We start from the raw sequence: 9,784 nt of genomic DNA on the forward strand, positions 1-9,784 counted from the left end.
TTCAAGTTTGAAAGCACTTGATGGTGAATATCATCCATCTTTTCCATTAACATTTTCACAAACTGTGACGCATTTTCAGGCAACTCTTCATAAGGTGAGCGTCCTGTTCACAGATCCACTGGCAACCGAAGTTCCCGACCAAACATCAACTTTGCTGGAGTGTATCCAGTGGTTTCATGCTCTGCTGTCCTATAGGCCATCAACAGTGGAGGGAGTAAGACATCCCAGTCATCTTGGCGGCTAATACAAAAGTTTGCCAATTCCTGTTTCAGTGTCCAGTTGTACTTTTCTACCATCCCATCAGACTGTTGGTGAAGTGGCGTTGTCCTGGTCTTTCGTATGTCAAACAACTGGGAGCATTCTTGGAACACAGCTGATTCAAAGTTACGGTCTTGGTCTGAATGCAGTTCATGTGACATACCAAATCTGAAGAAGAAATCACTAATAGCCGAAGCTACAGTTGTAGTTTCCTGATTTGGTATTGCATATGCCTCAGGCCACTTGGTGAAATAATCCATCACCACACAAATGTACTTGTTTCCAGCACGAGTTTGGGGGTAGAGGACCAGCAATGTCGACGGCTACTTTTTCCATTGGTGCACCAACTTGATATAACTTCATTGGAGCACTTCCCTTATGCTTGGGTCCCCTTTTAGTCCAACATGTACTGAATGTTCTGCACCATTCTTCCATATCTTGTCTCATACCTATCCAGTAAAATCTGTGTCGTAGGTGACTCAATGTTTTCTTAACTCCGAGATGTCCTCCTGTTACAGTATCACGGGATTGACGCAACACAACTTCCCGTAACTTTCTCGGTATAAACGTTTGCCAGGTCGTCACTTTCCCATCTTCGGACAAGAATACCATCTTCAAGCTTCAACGGGTCCCATTGTGCCCAATAGTTATTTTTCACAGTGCTTAGACTAGACACTTTCTCCCAAGCAGGGCACAAAACACTTGCTTTTAGAAAATCAATCATTGGCTTCAAATCTTGGTCTTTCTCCTGTTCTGCCTGGAAATCTATATTTGGTTCCACTTCACCATCATCAACTCTTTCAGTCGGCTTGACTTCAGCTTGATGGCACCTGGTTAATTCAACCTCTCTTTTGCAGCAATATCTGCAGTCATTTTTACTTGATGGAAACCTGACTTTAAGTCCAGAGTTGAAAACCACCTGGCTTCACTTAGGACATCAAGAGTATCATCAATTCTTGGCAGTGGGTATGAGACTTTTTCGGTTATGCTGTCAAGAGCCCTGAAGTCCACACAGCAATGTTGGGTCCCATCCTTCTTCTGGACTAATACAACGAGAGCTGACCAGGGACTATCTGATTTCTCGACTATTCCTTCCTTAATTAGACCATCCATGACCTTCTCAATCTCTTGTCGCTTTGCTGGAGCTATTCTCCTTAGAGGGATCTTTATTGGATGGTGATTGCCTGTATTTATTCTGTGCTCTACAAGGTTTTTGCAGCCGAGGTCATGATCTCCTTTCGAAAAGACGTCAGCATAATTTGTCAAAAGTTCTTTTACCTGAAGAGCCTGTGATGATGACAAATGGACTATGCTCTTCTTATAGAGGTCAGTCAAATGTTCTGGAAGTGTATGTCCTTTCTTTGCAGTTGTATTCCTTGCTTTAACATTGACTGGCTCTACCTCCTGGCACACACTCAACAATGCCTCTTTCTTAAGTGTCTGCTCACATTTAGAGAAATTGGCCACTGTTATAGGTACTACTTAATGACCTGCTACAAGTGACCTTCCAATCTTCAAATCTGCTGGCATGGATGGGTCTTCCACTGCTTCTACAAGCATTGGGCTTCCATGGGGATGTTTTTTATCCTACCACAAATTATCTTCTCTGACATAGGGGGTATTGTAGTTGATTTAAGTGCTGTGACATGCAAATAAACGAATGTAGCAACACTTACTGGAATCTAGCCTTTGTTGTTTCCAATCGTCATTTTATCGAAGTTAACTACACACTTCCTCGGTAGTAGATAGTCCAACCCCAATATGCATTTGTCTTCAATGTCAGCCAAATATACTTTCTGTCTGTTCTTCATTCCCATGAGCTCGATAGTTACCCACACTGGTCCCCACAACCTTGCAGAATGTCCTCTCACACCACAGAGCTTCTGTACAGCTTCTGGTACTCCTTCGTGATCTAACACTTTGATGCTCACAAGGGTTTGTTGAGATGCAGAATCTATGACAAAGTTGCACCTTTGGCCATCCAGCTTCCCTGTCACGTAGATACTATGTGTGCTTGCCATTTTACACTTAGCTGTTGGGACTTTCATGATGGAGGTTGGTGGGCGTCCCTCAGCACCAACCACTACTGGTTTCCCGAAGCTGACTTATTGGTGGTATTTTTCTTACACTGGCACCTCAGATGTCCTTGCTCCCCACAGTTCCAACAGCCTTTCTTGGTAGCAGCCTTTCCTGCTGTATCATCTCCCCTGCATTGAAGTTTCCAGCATTGAGCTCTCTTGTGCCCAGGTTTGTTACAGTGCCAGCAAAGTCCCTAAAACTTCTCTGAAAGCTGACCTTTTCTGGCCTTGAATCCAGATGACTGTACCAACCTTGGTACCTCTGAGCTGGACTTAACGTAGGATTCAAATTCGAGAGTTCTGGCCATTGCATCTTGCATGGTAAAGGGGTGTGCCTGCATCACTTGCATCTTTAGTTGTGGACTGTCCAAGGCATCTACGAACTGATCCCTCAGCAACAACTTGAGGTGATCGGGTGGTGCAGTTGGGTAGGCCTTGTGTGCCATGCTCTCCAAGTCCTGTGCCAGGTCTTGGGTAGCGGCTCTAAAACTCAGGTATGGAACCCAAAATCTGTCAGAAGTCTACAGGGCTAGGTTTAGGACGAGAGTCCGTGCTAAAGGGGAGAGCCTGAGTGCTCTATAGTTGTGTCTGTCGTCTGCTGACAACTGTTTAAGTATTTCCAGTGGTTGTTCCTTCAAGCTTGTTGCCAGATATACTGCTTTCTGCTCCTTTGTCCATCCGTTCATTTCTGCCAGTAGCTCAAATTGTGCTCTATATGCTTCCAACGATGCCTTCCCATCGAATTCCTGTGGCTTCCTTCGCACTGGATCGCTCCTATTACTGACATTCATATCTGGGATGTGACTTCTAACAGGACTGAATATGTCTGCATTAGGGTTTAGCTTCAGGGTCTGGAAGGGGCTTGCCATTGTCTGGGGCTGATTAAGTCGATGGTCAATGTATCCTCCTTGTGTAAAAGACAATAAATCATCCTTTAATGTATCTAATTCGCTTTTAAATTTACTAATGTTTTCCGTCTGTACTTCTTGTTTCCTTTCTTGTTCCAGTTGCAACTGCTGTAGTCTCTCTTCTTGTTTCTTTTCTTTTTCCTCCAATAACTGCTGTATCCTCTCTTCTTGTTTCTTTTCTTTCTCCTCCAACCACTGCTGTAATCTCTCTTCTTGTTTATTTTCTCGTTCTTCTTGTTTCTTTTGCTGTTCTTGTATTGCTGCCATCAAATATGCTAAGCTGTAGTTTGATTTTCCGCCTCTCATTTCCATCTTCTTCTTTTTTTTCTGTCCCACTCTCTGACACCAATTTGTTACGTCTCCGTTCGTTAGTTAAATTTTCCGTAAAAATTCTTTCCGAAGAAACTTTACCGATACAAGTCCTTTCTTAAATAAAACTGGTTTATTCTTTCTGAATACAACTTTGAGATACACTTAAATTCAACAGTCGCGCTATAACAAACGCTATAATTCACAACGAACGTCTCACGTGCTCAACAATATTCTCTCTCCGCAGGTCAATTACACATTACCTCACGTTCAGTTCTTACCGGTTTATATATATACAAGACTACGACTTATTTAGTAGGTTCTCGACAATTAAGGAAGGGACGTGAACGTTCGAGAAGGACGCTGTCGCAACAGAGTCAAGCGAGCAGTAAGCACCGTAAGTACAGTGTGTGAATTATTGTGATTTATAGCGTGTGTTATAAAATTTATTAAGTGTATTACAAAGTTTGTAACGAGAAAGAATAAACTAGTTTTAATTAAGAAAGGACTTGTATCGCTGAAGTTTCTCGGAAAGAATTTTTACAGGAAATTATCAAACAAGCAGATACGTAACAGCAGCTATTCAGCAACACCCATTGCCAACAGTTAAGCTATTAATGGCTAGAGACGGCTTGAATGGGTAATGAAGAAAAACTTTAATATAAGTCTAATATCACAGCAAATGTACAACGTTTCGACAAGGTACCTGATGATGACAAAACCTGAGATACTTCATTTGTAATAAGAGTCCAGTTTGACTGGACTCCATTAATAACAACATTTTACTTTCCCCTATCCTACAGTCCAATTAAACTAGTCTCTCCCCATCCCCTGTCAATGTGACTTTCTTAGCTTATCTTTTGTGTGGTACATAATTGAGAGCCCACACTTCTTCCTTCTTCCACATAACAAGTAGCATTCTCAAAACCGATAAAAGATTTGTAAGGCAACATTTCCCTTTGGTGAATACATGTTGGCTTTCATTTATGATAACATATTCCAATAAACGATTTTGAAGAGCTTCTTCCTAATTTCTTCTCTTGTAAAAACATTGCAAAACTCAACAATATCACAGTCTTCAACAAAAAACCTCTCCATCAGTCTCCTTTGAGGGCCCAATCCTCTTTCTTACGCTTCTTTTACTTCTAACACAATTAAAGAATCCTGGCTGTTAGTTTAATATTATCAGCATAATGATCTTGTTTTGGATTTCCCAATTTTTTTAACCAAATTCCTGGTTTTCCTATAGTTCTGTGAATCTTCTAACTATCCACCAATTTGAATTTCTTAAACCTAAGACAAATTGTTCCACCAATTAATAATAGCTATGCATCATCACCTACTAAACAAAGAAACAAGTCTTTATCTGACAAAATTTTCAGTTTCCATGAGATATTTCCAGGTTATACTGACTTCTTTAAGGAATATTACATAGGTCCACTTTATCACTAGAGGATCAATAGGATAAACTACAAAGAAATATTGAATTTAACTGAGTTTAAGCAAAGAAGTAAATGGACTAGTCACGATGTAGAACACAAAATAAAATCAGCCTTTATTAAGCCAAAGTATTTTACTTGCTTTCTAGATACGAGACGGCTGCCTTTCACTGGATTTATGAAATAAAAAACTGGTTTTCTTCCTTCAAAATACGTTCTCTTTTACCACCTTACTTCAGCTCAGCAACAAGAATGTTTGCTGTCTCAAGACATATTCAAGAATGCTTGAGGTCTAATGTTTCTCAGTTAATGAGAAAATTCGGACCTACCCATAATGACTAGTCATTTCATTTGACACAGGGAGGTTAACCTCGAGAATCACCTGACCTACCATTGGAAAACGCTGGTTGTCAAAGGTTTTGCACAATGTGCAATACTACAGCCATACTGTTATACGTACAACAAGTGTCACCTCCATAGAACACAAAAGATCAAAAGCAGCTTGAACAAAACTTAACACTTTCTTAATCACGTGTTATGCGAAAATTGCAGACTTAAGATAAACGAACATTTGTTTAAAATCCTGCATTAATTTGAGAGAGTAAAAAATGCATGGTATGCCTACATATCACACTTTCCTCTCTTTTCTGTTTCATGCTTGCTCTCAAGCCAAGAATTAAATTTAAAATTAAAAACAACCAACTTTACACTTGCACATTTTTAAGGAGTGTATTTAACTTTCTATTACTCCTGTAAAATTTATATGCAACGTGGACGACACAAACCTTAAACAAAGAACTAAAACTTAAAAATTAAAACTCTTTAACAAAGAAAAGTGTAATACATAATTAAAAATTGTTTAGTGAAAAAATGAAACATAAGTACATTGAAACGCCCTTTTACAATGAAATAACATAATATATACATAAACGCCCTTTAAAATAGTATTCATGGATCATTTTGCAACATATTATCAATGCTTAATACTCATTTTTTCATGATTACCAAAAAAAAAAAAAAACATTTGCCATTATTAAAGCAGATGTCCATTTAAAATTGATTGAGGAGTGTGAGGAAACATTACCATTCCAAGTATTTTAGAAGACGCTTCTATACTGGCATATCCAAAACGGAACTGTGAGCTTCTGTTGGATGTGGATGCCAGTGACAGTGGAATCAGGGCTATGCTATCACAGTTGCAGGATGGAGTAATACATCAGACAGCACACCGAAGTCATATTCTCATGGTTCCTAAATGTCTATGCTATATGATGAAGATAGAACTACTTGCAGTTGTAGTCATCATAAAACACTACATACATTACTTGTATGCGAGAAATCTTACTCCTTTGAATTGACTATAGATCACTGAAGTGCTTCATGAACTTTAAAAACTTGGAAGAGACAACAACATGTTGGATCACAGCATTACATGAGGGTGACATTTTCATGTGGCATTGTCCATTTATGCAACAGAAAAAATGCAGAAAGGCTCTATCCTCACACCATGAAGCTCTGTCAGTTCGTTAAATATCCAGATTTTGGACACTGTGTTGAAATGAAAGTCATTTTTGTATAATAATGCCAAGCCATATTATAGGAGATTCTGCTAGTGACTGCATGCCAAGACTAACGCTTCAAGAACTCTGAAAAAATAAACTGAAGGACCAAGAAGTAGAGGGGGCACCCTTTCCTGTGCAGCAAGGTGAATTGCAACAAGTGTGGGTTGAAGAACATAGCGCAACTGCACATGTACAAACAGTTACAGTTCTGCAAAATATGCTTTACTACTTTTACCAACCACCTAGATGTGGTTCTCACAAGGGTCACATGCACTAACACTTATTTGCAACAGTGGTTCTATTGACTAAGTATGAGTCTAAACATTAGGTGCTGGTGTCAGCACTGCAAGGTGTTTGCAGGCTAAAACAAAAAACAATCTAGACAGAATAAATTCCAGTAGAAATTTGTTGATTCTACTCAACAGATAACAGCCCTTGATATCGCTGTTCTTCACCCAGAAATAGAATGAGGTACTCAGTATGTGCAACCTGTTATTGATTACCTCACTAAGAGAGCCGAGACTCAATTGCTCAGTGGTTTAGCTAAGTCCATTGCTGATGTATTGGTAAAGCACTGGATAATCTTATTTGGCACACTCAAATATAATAATGTAGATTAGGGAACTAATTTTAATAACCAACTTATTTACGAATTGTATGAAGTGCTGCTTGTAAAAAAAGAGGCATACATCATCTTATCACCCCCCAGTTTGATGGTTTAACCTGGCAAGGGATACAGACTATAAAATGGATGCTAGCAAAGTTTGTTAACCCTAGTTGAATTGATGGGAATGAAAATTTGCTGTATGTCATGATGGTTTAAAGTGCAATGGAACAGAGATATCCTAGTAGTTCAAAATATACATATATAAATATAAGTATGCGTGTGTGGTTTTGCACACGTGTATGAAATTTTATGGAAGGTCATTAATGAGTGTTGTATAACACAAATTAATCAATTATTTTGAATACAACTGGTAGGCAACATTTGAATAAGAATAAAGGTTTTGATCTAGACGTTAAGAGCTTCATTTACGAAGTTAACTTTGATTACTGGCCTCTGAAGTATTATCTGATAATACAGTGAGTCTGTTGTTTTTATTCATCTCGATGTGATAATACTTCAGTTTTGACATGGAAATATTCGCTAGATAGGAAATTTTACGAAGGAAATGAAAGTAATAGCTAGACACATGCCACACCTGCAGGAAAATACAATTTGATTTGTTTGTGTGCAAGAATTATCCATAAACATTTCAATTGGATTGAATTGAAATGTTAGTGAGTAAGGGAAATAGTCATTGGAAAGTAAACTTTACAAAGAGTAGCTAGTATCATATCAAGTGAATCTTGGTTTTCTAAGCATAATATGTGATTATGACTGAATATTTCCTATCATGCAGTTTGAAATATTCTGAAAGAAATCAAAAAGGAAAACGAGATGCTGATGTTAATTAGTTTCCATGGTCAGAAGATCTAGAATAGTACCTGCATGATGGACAGTCTGTTTTGTTTACACGTTTGAGCACCTGGCTCTGCAGTCTTACGTCATTTCTTTCCTGCTGGACACAAGGCTATAGACATGTTGCTTGTCCAGGACAATAATTTCCTCACTCTGCTCCTAAAGAAACTTAGAGCAGAGAATTGTTGCAAGAATTTCATTACAACTTTAACACATTATTTTGACTGAGTTTTTTTGGTCAGCCATAATTTGTTTGACCCTACATTTTCAATCCTGTCTTCTGTTATTTATGATGAAATTCTTAATATTTCTGGCTATTTTTGTTTTCAGCTAGCCAGCTGCGAGGCGAACTTCTTTAATTTGCGTCAAAACCTGATTACCTGCACGGCCATGGAAAATGATTGTAGCGGGAGTTTTCTTTTTCGTAACTTTGAACGCGTTATTTTCCTATTTAACCAATGACCACACGGCCTGGCCTCGCCTTCACCTCAATGGAACAGATGGGTGAGTACACGTTGATGATGTATTGGGCATATGAACATTGAACGAAGAATGCCTATAGGCTAGCCATAAAATCTCCAGAACAACTAAAGCTTGCCATTGTTCATCCTCACCACCAAGCTTGCCATCAGCCTAGTCAGTGTTGTAGTAACCCTAAATGCAAAATCCAATATCAAGGTGAAGTCAGACTACTGGGAGAAAGTTTTAAAGTGTTTCTTTAAAAGATGCTTTGTGGAGAAACAACCATGTAATTTAGTGTTCCTTAACCTCCGGCGGGACCACCACATTCCAAGATCTAGCAGGACTTTCCTAGAACTAAATTTTTGAACATCACCAAGAAATGTGAAGTTCAACTAACAACCACCACTCTATGGTGTTAGGTATTAAAAATTTGAATAGTCCGAAGCCGAGTTAACTGATAATTTAAATTTAGTAGTCAAATTGTGTTTTGGATTTAGTATTTAAATATATGCCGATATTTTAGTCAATTTACGATATTTGCCAACAAGATTGATACAACCGTTTTCGTTTTTAACACAAATACGTTTTAATATACACACAACCATACAATTTACAATAACAATTATTACAAATAGTTACTACAAACAGTGATTTGTAAACAAAAGTTTTACAAACAATACAAAGTCTTCTTTCTAGTTTGGAACTTCCTTGATATCTTATGGAGGGTTCATGATGAGCGAGTTGATTACAGTTGACGTAGGTATAATTCACTTAAGGGGAAGCTAGCTAGCTTTGTCCTTCGTTATTTACCAGCCACACACACTGGGTTTACCACCATGACGTTATGTAATGTTTTCGTAAAAATATTAATGTCCGATGTGAATCCACTGAAGTTAAATGGTTTGTAATGTTCGAAAGTTTTAAATATTCCTGATCAAATATCTGAAACTTTCCGATTGATAAGCGTTATAACAATCCCAGTTATGGCTTTCAAAGTTTATAGCACACTGACTATAGCAAACTAATAATAGACACTCTCACTCGGTGCGTTGCACTGATTCTATTTATAGGCGTGGGAACGTTTTCTAGAGAATTCAACCTTATGTAACAATACTGGTTAAAGCGTTTACGTATATAGATATTTTGTTGATTCTTACTCTCGAGAATCTTCTACAACTTTGGAGAATAGGTGGGATACCTATCTAACAGTATAAGCTATGTATGTTTCTAAATATAAACAATGTTCATATTAAAATAAATACATAACAACAAATTCGTTACAATTGGTAATAGTGGCCACCACCAT

Source organism: Limulus polyphemus, unplaced genomic scaffold, assembly GCF_000517525.1.
Source record: "Limulus polyphemus unplaced genomic scaffold, Limulus_polyphemus-2.1.2 Scaffold896, whole genome shotgun sequence".
NCBI classification, from domain to species: domain Eukaryota; kingdom Metazoa; phylum Arthropoda; class Merostomata; order Xiphosura; family Limulidae; genus Limulus; species Limulus polyphemus.